This window comes from Rana temporaria, chromosome 13 (assembly GCF_905171775.1).
Source record: "Rana temporaria chromosome 13, aRanTem1.1, whole genome shotgun sequence".
In the NCBI taxonomy this organism is placed as follows: Eukaryota; Metazoa; Chordata; class Amphibia; order Anura; family Ranidae; genus Rana; species Rana temporaria.
This window is the reverse complement of record NC_053501.1, coordinates 78,725,121-78,736,100: the sequence shown is the minus strand read 5'-3', so window position 1 is coordinate 78,736,100 and position 10,980 is coordinate 78,725,121. Positions and strand designations below refer to the sequence as shown.

The window sequence follows — 10,980 nt, the reverse complement described above, 5'->3', positions numbered from 1 at the left end:
GTCAGCAGCAACGTCCACCTGCTGACACTTGGTCCAGCAAGCATGTTCAGGGATGATATATTTCATTCATAGCACACTTGGTTACTCTGCTTGCAACTAGAAAGGATGCAGGACAGGGCTCAGTGCTGGAGCTTCTTTTGCCACCACCTCTCCATACAGCTGGTGGTGATGATGTGAGATCTGTCAGCTCCACCTTCTCCTCCTCCATGCCCTCCTCTGCCGAATTGTCCTATGAACCACCAGTATCCTAGGTTTGCAAGATCTTTTAAGGCAGGCCAGAAAAGTCTGTAGCCATCTCAGGTGGTCATACACAGCCAGTGTTCAGTTGGCTAAAATTCAGCGGGAATTACTACTGCCTGTATTGTGATATGCCCACCAGGTGGAACTCAACTTTGGTAATTCTGCAATGACTGCACATGCAGCAGAGGGCCATCAACAAGTACCTGTTTGAGTAAGGCATAAGGACATGCTCATGGGAGTTTGGCTTTTTTACCACGCAAATGGCTGCTGAAAAACTATGCATACACTATACTGTCACCATTTGAGGAGGCAACAAGGATGGTGAGCTGTGACAATAGATGGATTAGTGACACAATCCCTCTTGTGTTCCTGCTGGAGCCTATTCTGCGTGGCATTATGGACAGGGCACTCTAGCCAAAACAGGAGGAAGAGGAGAACTTGAGAAGGAGGATTCTGGCAGTTTTGGAGTCATTGAAGCAGAGGAAGACATACTGTACGTCAAACCTTAAGAGATGATTTTCAGTCCTCAGAAACCTTGGGAAAAGTACATGGCTGGGAGGAGGCAGTTTGAGATAGTGACCCTGAGGACTAAATTATGGTGCATGGGCTCCCTTATTCTTGAAAGCCTGCGAAAGGACCCAAGAATTGATGGCATCAAGGAGAAGGATTATTATTTTTTGGCAACCCTTCTTGACCATCGTTACAAGGGTAAAGTCTCAAAACTCATTCTGCCCCCGCAGCACAGGATGATGTATCTTAAGGGCACATTAAAGAGTTTTTGTAGCACCTTTCCAGACTCTGGTAGGTTACGGTCTCATGGTAAAGGTAGTTGTTAGGCTTCTGTTGGTCAAAGGAGGAGTGGTGGAGAAGGGGGCCATCTAAGTGATGGATTTAAAACATTTTTTAGTCCTTGGCGCTCAGGGCTGTCAGCTTCCACATGCCATTGGCAGCGTTTGCATCATATGGTGGAAGATTATCTAGGGGTGAAAACAGACATGGAGAGCTTTCCAGTAGACGATCCAAGGACCAATTTTTCCACATCAGTTCAACAGGTGCATATAATTATTTTAATAGCAAGGCCAATTCTTGCTTTTATCAAGAGTGCCTACCTCTAGCTATTTCCTGCTCTCTCGGGACTGTCTTCAGAGCATTCTGTAGGGAAATATTTTCTTCCTTTCACTGTAGATCAGCGGCAGCTTCATCGGCAGAATGAGTTTGCCACTAAGCCAAAAACCATTTCCTAATGGCCTTACTGGTAAGCCAGTAATGGTGAAACTGAAGAGGGATATAGAGTACAAGGGATACCTGATCTCTGTCGATGGCTACATGAAAATGCAGCTCGTCAATGCAGAATAGTATATTGATGGGGCATGGTCTAGACATCTTGGAGAAGTTCTAATAAGATGTAATAATGTATTGTATATACGAGGAGTAAAAGAGGAGGAAGAAGATGGCGAGATGAGAGAATAAAGCAATTTACAAATTAGTTTTGTACATTTATTTTGAAACTTCTCTTTTGAGGTTATTGTTGGACATTATTTTTCTTAACAAAACATACAAAAACAAACAAATTTGTTTTCCTCTATAGTACTTCTATAGGGTTATGGTGCAAAGGCACCACCAACACCCAAAGGCCATTTTGTCCACACCTGTTACTTCTATCCAAAGTCTGCGAAAGAGACACTAGACTTTATAAAAAAAAAATGTTAATCTTGGCCTGAGTGTGCTTTAATTTGGCTTATTCGCATAAGGCTTGCTCACTGTGATGCAAAATTGGTGCCAAAGAGACACCAGAATTTATCCAAAAAATCTCGAATCTTGTTCCAAGTGCACTTAATTGTGGCTTCATCATACAGACCGGCACCTCAAGCCATGTGTTTACAAAATAAAGAAAGATTGCAGGGAAAATCAATTTAAATGTCATTTTTTTTCTTTATATATGTCAGTTTTGCTGCAGCAGGTTTTTAAAAACTATTTTACATTGATACATGTCTTCCAGGGTAGTCCCCGGACCCCCATACCTTTTTTATGGCCAATAACTGTCCCATAGACTTTAATAGGGTTCACGGTTCGGGTCTGAACTTTTGCGATATTCGAGAGGTCTGGCACAAGCTGAACCGGGGAGTGTTCGGCCCAAATCTACTGATGACATTAAAGTGGAGAGGCTGAGCACAGTAATGTGGGGGGAATGAGGACTGTGATGTGGAGGGCTGAGAACAGTAATGTGGGGGGGGCTTAGGACTGTGACGTGGGGGGGGGCTGAGAATTGTAATGTGGGGGGCAATGAGGATAGTAATGTGGGGGACTGAGAACTGTAATGTGAGGGCTGAAGATAATAATGTGTGGGGGTGTGGGGAGAGTAATGTAGGGAGGCGATGTAAATAAGACAGTACTGTTGGGGGGTTTGATGTCCAGGAAGTGTGAGGACATTATTGTGAAAGGTTTGAGGGGGGGGGTGATGTAAAGGGGAAGCTGAGGACACTCATCAAAATGGGATCTTGATGTGAAGGGGGGAGGGGACTGTGATGTGCAGTGAGGACTGAGGACATTGATGCAAGAATGGGTTCAGATCTGTTACTGTAAGTTTGGTGCATTCATTTTAAAGGGCTGTACTACCCACGAGAAACATGGAGAAAGAAGTCTCTGACCCTTTTTTTCAAAATCGGTCCACACTAAGCCATATGGTGCTGCAGCAACATGCGGTTTGTTGCACACAAAAATGTGCCACAGGTGCCGACATGAGATTCGAACCTCTGCTGGACAAAAATTTTACTTAGTGGACCTCTGATATTTGGGAATAATAACAACAAGCTGGACAAACAATACATTTTAATGTGTTAATGATTTTTGTCCTGACTAGGGCCAAAACAACTAATCGATTAATCGACAACTAATCGATTATGAAATGAATCGATTACTATTTTCATAATCGATTAATCAGCCAGTAACATAATTGGGTTAAAAAAAAAACTATCCCTTTATACTACAAAAAGAGCAAATCGCTACTGTAAATATTACTTACACTGTCCCACAGTAAAAAAAGAACCACTTACAGTAGCAATTATTTGCTCTTTTTTGTACAATTTTTTTTTAACCCCATTATGTTACTAAACATCTCAGGCCTGGGTCACACATCTGTGTTTTTTGGTGCTTTTTGCAGAAACACACTATAGTTCATTTACATGGTTTCTATGGGACACGTTAACATCCATGCTTTTTTCAGCTGCTGCGTATTTGGAAAGGGCAATGACTATTTTTAACACAAAACTGTGCTATTTTGTTTTTTTGGTTCAATATACCAGTACTTCAATGGAGAATCTGCAGAAAAGCATGTACCGGTAATGTGTTTTTGCGGTAAATTGTGTTTTTTAACCTGGCTAACAACAAATTAGCCAAAAAAAAAAAAGGAAATCGCAGCAAAATTACCTTTTTTTTGTAAGGTTATTAACCGATTAATAGAAACAATAATCGACCAACTAATCGATGTTGAAAATAATCGTTAGTTGCAGCCCTAGTCCTGACACAGGAAAAGTCCCTGATTACTTAAATGTGATCTATCAATTTAAGGGGTTGTTGTAAAGTTAAATGTTTGCACAGGGTTCGGGGACACCCTGTGCAAAACGAGCTGCACAGTGGAGGTAAGTATAACATGTTTGTTATTTTACCTGTAACGGTCAGGGGTAAACGCCGTTTACGATATTCCATTCCACCAACCCACGACAGCTTATCGACACTCCACAATCCAGCAGACGAACACGACCCATAGGATTCCCCAGAAACAAGACACACACAGCTCTCTTCTCTGGTTCAAAACGAATAGATCCTTTAATGGTAAACTCAGGCTCTTTATATACTGTACAGTCAGCAACCAAATATGAACAATGATTCAACTCCACCCACAACATTATACAATGCTTCCTCACAAGCCTCCAATACACATCTTGGGTAGACTTTCTGGCGCCAGGTCTGACACAATCCACATGAGCTAATTAGCTACAGCTGACAAGTCAGACATCGTGACTCCGGCTCTTCTCACCTGCTATACAATACACATTTATCATCAATATAAATTCACACAATATAGTGTTAATTAGCATCACACAATGACCGGTTCTTGAGAGCCAGACTAAGGTTAATTTACATGACAGTAGCAGACGTAATTACCCCCTTAACAGTCTGTGTTCCCACATGAATGAGTCACTCTTCTATTGACCTGTTGGGTTCAGAATCAACAACCTGTAATTTCTTGCAGACATTCTTGAATATATTGTGGATTACAGACCCATGTTAAGACAATCCAAAATATGTCCCTTATTTCCTGGCTCAATCTGTGTAAGAGCTTCTGGGTCTCACGGCCCTCCCGTTACATTACCAAAAACATTTTTTTCCTTTAGTGTTCCTTTAACCCAATTCCATTATGTTTCAGGCTTGGACAAAAGTTCTAAACATCTTTAAAAAATGTGTGAGAAGAATCAAACGGATGTGGCTGAATTTCTCCTGTTAGGATTTCAAACCTTTTCCCACCTGAAAGTACTGGTTTTCATACTGGTCCTCCTTGTGTACATAATGATATTGATAGGAAATCTTCTAGTTGTCATACTGGTGACAACATGTCATCAACTCCAAGTTCCCATGTTTTTCTTCCTCAAGCATTTGGCACTAGTGGACCTCATGTTCACCACCAACATTGTACCCAACATGCTATATATTATATTGATGGAAGGGGGAAACATTACTACAACGGGGTGCTTTATACAATACTATATTCACTGTATTGCAATTTACACACAATCTGTAATACTTTCTGTAATGTCTTTTGACCGCTATATGGCTATTTGCCAACCTTTGCATTATTCTTCTGTCATGAATCCTAAACTGTGTCAACAATTGGCTTTCTGGTCCTGGGCAGCTGGTTTTTTTCTTATTCCAAGTGAATTTCTCTTAATCTTCCAATTACAGTTTTGCAACTCAAATGTCATTGATCATTTCTTTTGTGATTTTTCCCCTTTTCTCAAGCTTTCTTCATCAGACACCAATATAATACAATGGCAAGATTTTCTGATCTCTGTCTGTCTTATATTTATTCCATTTCTATTTGTTATTTTATCTTATATCTGTATTTTCATTACAATCATGAATATCTCTACCTCTGCTGGACGGAAAAAGGCATTCTCCACTTGTAGTTCCCACCTGGCCACTGTCGGCACACATTATGGAGCTTTAGTTACAATATATATTTTTACAGTAAGAGGTAATTCACTACGTGAAAACAAATGGAGGTCTCTATTGTATACAGTGATAACCCCATTTATTAATCCCCTTTTATATAGCCTCAGGAGTCAAGAGTTTAGAAAAGTTCTAAAACAACTGACACATAGACATAAAGGTAAATAATATAGGCATACAGTAGGGTATATAGTATGTACATTGTAAACATGTTAATAAAGTAAATTAAAATTAACTGCTATTTGTTGATTGCGTTTAATTGTTTTGGGGGTTTTTTTGTCAATTTTTGGGTGTTTAGTGTTCAATAAAACTTTAATAAATTGCAAGACTAAAGCTCACGACAAACTGAATGTACAATCTCCTTTAGATCTACCAACAACTATGTAGTGCAAGGGCCTGCTTGATTGGATACAAATTGATTGGATAGTTTGGTAGTTCCTCATACCCAGTCTAAACCTAATCTTTAATCTGCTCTAACCCCCATCCCTAACCCTGTACTAAGAAGCCTGTCGAACAGGGGTCTCAATCATGCGTCTGCCTGTGAGAGTCATGCTTGTAACTGACAGCCTTGCAATGCCTCATGGGACTTGTAGTTTCACAACAGCTGGAGGGCCGCCAGTTTGAGACTGGCGGCCCGGCCTATTCCCTGAACTATCCTGTCCAGTCATGTAATTGGCTCCCAGCATCAGCTTAATGGGAGAGGGGGGCAACAACTGCAATGCCTGGGAAGTGGGGTCACCCATAGGCTTAATATGGGGCATCTGTTGTCCGTTGCCCCTCCTTCTTCCCTGAAGCTGGTGCTGGGAGACGATCATATGATCAGGCACGGATGCTAAGGTATAGGTGAATGTAAATATCTTTCCTCTACAGGCTAGTTATTAAATGACTTAGAATAAGGGTGGGAGCAAGTTTAAGATTAGAGGGTTTAGATGAGACTTCCACTTTAAATAGTTTAAAGGTGATTGTTTAAAGATTATACAGTCAGATTGCAACATGTACCATACTGTGTATGGACTTACCTGGGCCACACCTAAAATGAAGCCCCTACTTAGATCGAACTTTGTAGCATGATCACATCTTCACAATCAGTTTGTTAGCATGGATAAACTGCATATTGTTGTAGTGTATTGTCACTCATGTGGGTTTAGCACTCCTTTATGGCCAGAAGCCAAATCACTTCACCGGGTGCCCACATATGGCACTGACTACAGAGACATTTTGAGAGAGACTGCATTGAGCACTGAGCAGGATGCATCACACACCAGATCACCCTACCTATGGAACCTCCATCACCGACCACTACTGCTCCCTCTCCTGAGTTGGTTGCTCCGCATTCTTTACTCACTCTTCACCATCCAGAAGGCTAGATTAAAGGTTTACACTGTAGGGTCGATTTACTAAAACTGGAGAATACACAATCTGGTGCTGCTCTACATAGAAACCAATCAGCTTCCAGGTTTTATTGTCAAAGCTTAACTGAACAAGCTAACATTAGAAGCTTATTACTTACAATGCACAGTTGCACCAGATTTTGCGCATTCCAGTTTAAAGCGGTGGTTCCCCTAAAAATAAACTTTTGACATTGCATTTGCTACATTAATTACAATTAGAATCTGCTGGTTTTATGTAAAAAATACCTCCGTACGTAGCGTTTGGTATATTCGTTCCCACCGCCACTTCTGGGTACGATGCTGGCGGTGGGCATTCCTAATTGATGGACAGGCATCCGACCGACGCATCCATCGCGTCACGAGATGCCGAAAGAAGCCGAACGTCGGTGCAGCTCTATAGGGCGCATGCGCACCGACTTTCGGCTTCTTTCGGCATCTCGTGACGCGATGGATGCGTCGGTCGGATGCCTGTCCATCAATTAGGAACGCCCACCGCCAGCATCGTACCCGGAAGTGGCGGTGGGAACGAATATACCAAACGCTACGTACGGAGGTATTTTTTACATAAAACCAGCCGATTCTAATTGTAATTATTGTAGCAAATGCAATGTCAAAAGTTTATTTTTAGGGGAACCACCCCTTTAAGTACATGAACCCCTCTGTTCCCTAGATTATATTTATTGTAGGAGCACACTCTCTCCACAATAATTAGACGATGTTGTTTAACCAGAGCAAATTTTAAATAAAGGAACTGATACATACAGTTGTTTCCATCCAAAACACAAAATGGTGCAACATCCATAAACATAACATGTTCATCCTTCTTCTTCTTCTCAAGTGCTGTGGCGCTTATACATCTTTGTTGTACTTGTTTCCCAAAAGGTAAATAATAAAGATTCAGTCCTTCATGCCATATCAGGGTCTCACTACAAGGTAATTCCACTCTTGGTGCAGCAACTACAGCTATGGTCACTCTTCTACTTTACCAGAAGACCCTGGGGCCCGACCTTCTCCTGCACATATCCCTTCTAAAACAGGCAGTGATCAATGCAGTAGTCCAGTAGTGTGTCCTAATGTATGATACGTGAACCATTAATTAAATCTATGTCAATTAAAAGTCTGTTTGCAAAGATCATCCAGTTTGGTTAATTTCTTAACCCTCAAAAGATGAGTTACAAAAAATTAAAAGGTATATTTTGGCACTATATTATGTCTGCTGGTGTTAGTAAATGAATGTCATGACAGGACCAGTTTAAAATATCAGTCACCTTACTTGACCATTTTCTTCAGTGTCTAGAATTGCTGCCTACACTAACAGCTGTAGGGATTTTTAGCCTCTCATTACTGCTGCCTACAGCTTGGACCGAGACAAGGGTTACGCAGGAGAGGCGGCTGCCCTGGGCACTTTGATATCATGTGAGTTGGGGGGCACCAGAAGGAGATGGGGGGGGGTATTTGTGTTGGGTGGGGGAATATATTCTTCTGGTTGGGAAAAATTGATGGACGGGGGCTAGGATTGGTGATTTTAGGGGATTTGTGTTATGAGGGGGTATAGGGGAAGAGGATTTGTGTTAGGAAGGGGGAATTTGTGCTAGAAGAGGCAAAATGGTAGAGAGGGGAGCGGATTTGTGCTAGAAGGGGGGATTTGGAGGGGGGGTGTACTCAGAGTGGAAACTTGAGGGGTAGAGGATTTTTGCTAGTAGAAGTGATTTTTTTTGGGTGGGGTGTGCAGTGGGGATTTGAGCAAAGAGAGGATTTGAGCTGGGAGGGGGGGATGAGGGGACAAAGATTTGTGCTGGGACGGGGGATTTCAGCAGGGGGCAGATTTGTCTTGGGAGGAGGGGGAATTTATTTATTTTTGGGGGGGCTGACTCTTATGGACACATGGGGCCAGATTCACATAGAGATACGATGGTGTATCTCCTGATACACCCTCGTATCTCTGACTTGATTCATAGTAACTGATTCATAGAATCAGTTACGCATAGATATGCCTAAGATCCGACAGGTGTAACTGTGTTACACCGTCGGATCTTAACTGCAATTTAAAGATGGCCGCTGGGGGCGTTCGCGCTGATTTACGCTGAGAAATGTGTAAATCAGCGAGATACGCCAATTCACGAACGTACGCGGGCCCGACGCAGTGTTGTTACGACATTTACGTAAGCGATTTCCCGACGTATACTTACCCCTGCTTCTATGAGGCGCAGCCAATGTTAAGTATAGCCGTCGTTCCCGCGTCAAATTTTTTTTTTTTACGTCGTTTGCGTACGCCGATTCACAAACTGCCTACAGCCATGAAATGCATCCCCACTTTAGAGGTTAAATAGAGTATATGATTACAAAAAAAGTGAAAGCAACCCTTCACTTGATTGTGTTTCTTCAATTATGCAATGTTTTCAAGGCAGGGTACAAGGAGCAAAAATAATAATTTCGCTGCTTTCCTCCGCCTCAATGCTAGCACCACACAGTGCATTAAGAGAAAATGAGCAGTATGAGGAAAAGGGGGCATTAGCGGCCTTCATAAAAAGTGGTTGCTTTGCGCACTTGAGAAGGAGAAGAACATAACTTTTGCTGAAGTGCTACTTAGGCCCGGTACACACGAGCAAACATGTACGATGAAAGCGGTCCGTCGGACCGTTTTCACCATACATGCCTGCCAGAGGGCTTCTGTACGATGGTTGTACTAACCATCGTACAGAAGTCCGCGCGTAAACAATACGCGGGGCGTGTCCGCGTTGTCGCCGTGACGATGACACGGCGGAGACGTGGGCGGGCCTGCCATTTAAAGGCTTCCACGCATGTGTCAAAGTCATTCGACGCATGCGAGGGACGGCGGGCGCCTGGACATGTACGGTAGGTCTGTACTGACGACCGTACATGTCCGAGCGGGCAGGATTCCAGCGGACGGTTTTAAAACACATCCACGAATATTTGCCCGCTGGGAAAAGGCCCGGCGGGCAAATGTTTGCTGGAATTCGGCCCGCTCGCGCCTACACACGACCGAACATGTATGCTGAAACTGGTCCGCGGACCAGTTTCAGCATACATGTTTGGTCGTGTGTACGGGGCCTAACACTAAGCTCTGTGGAGTCATGTATTTCCTCATGTATGTTGTACCCAATGGCTGGTTCTTTTACCATGGCTATGCTGCAGGCAAAACAGTGCTGTTGGCAATTTCTAATAAGCACATAACTGATGTCTATATTTGGAATGTTTTGGGAGTTTTGGGGATACAAGGATAGAAATCCTATTTGCAAACCCAGAGGACCCAATAAGGAGATAGTATGCAACTAATTTAAACTACATGGCATGTTCACCAGGAGTCTGGCAGACAATATGGGAGAACTAGAGCTACTGTTGTATGAGGAGGATTTATATTTTGTATGAGTTATAGAAACTTGGTTTGACAGCTCTCATGATTGGCTGTCAACTATTTAAGGGTATTCCCTATATCGCAGGGATAGAAAAGGTAAAAAAGGGGGAGGGGTATGCTTGTATATCAAAAATTATGTACAAGTGAATGTGAGATGACATCACTAAGGGAGGAGGTCGAATCCTTAGGGGTAGAGCTACAAAGGGAGGAAACTAAGGGGAAAGTAATACTGGGAGTATGCTATAGGCCCCCTAACCAGAAGGCGGAGGCGGACCTCCTATCATAATTTGGATTAGCAGTAAGAATGGGAAGTGTCATTATGATGGGGGATTTAAATTATCCAGACATAGACTGGGTGGAAGGAACCGTGCATTCATCTAATACTCACTAGTTCTTAAATTTCTTGCAGGACATTTTCATGGGTCAGTTGGTAAATGCAACAACTAAAAACAAAGCGTTACTAGACCTACTAATTACCAACAATACAGACCTACTTTTTTGCACCAAAGTACCTACTAGTGTTACATAACAATTTAAACCTCTTTATTCAACTTTTTAATTCAGAAAGTTTTTTTTTTTTGTTATCCTTATTGTCTCTCTAAAATCAATTAAGTCATTATATCCCCACAGCCACCCCATTACAATAATGGACTTTGCAGGTACAGGCTGGACAGGATACATGTCTGAAATCCAAACCAACTGTAATGTCAATAACCACTTAAGCCCCGGACCAATATGCTGGCTAAA

The 10,980-nt window shown here is 42.3% G+C and overlaps 1 pseudogene; it reads left to right on the top strand.

The window, feature by feature from the left end:
• The first annotated feature begins 1,434 nt into the window (after positions 1 to 1,434).
• LOC120920964 lies at positions 1,435 to 1,725 on the top strand (annotated as a pseudogene).
• Positions 1,726 to 10,980: the final 9,255 nt, after the last annotated feature.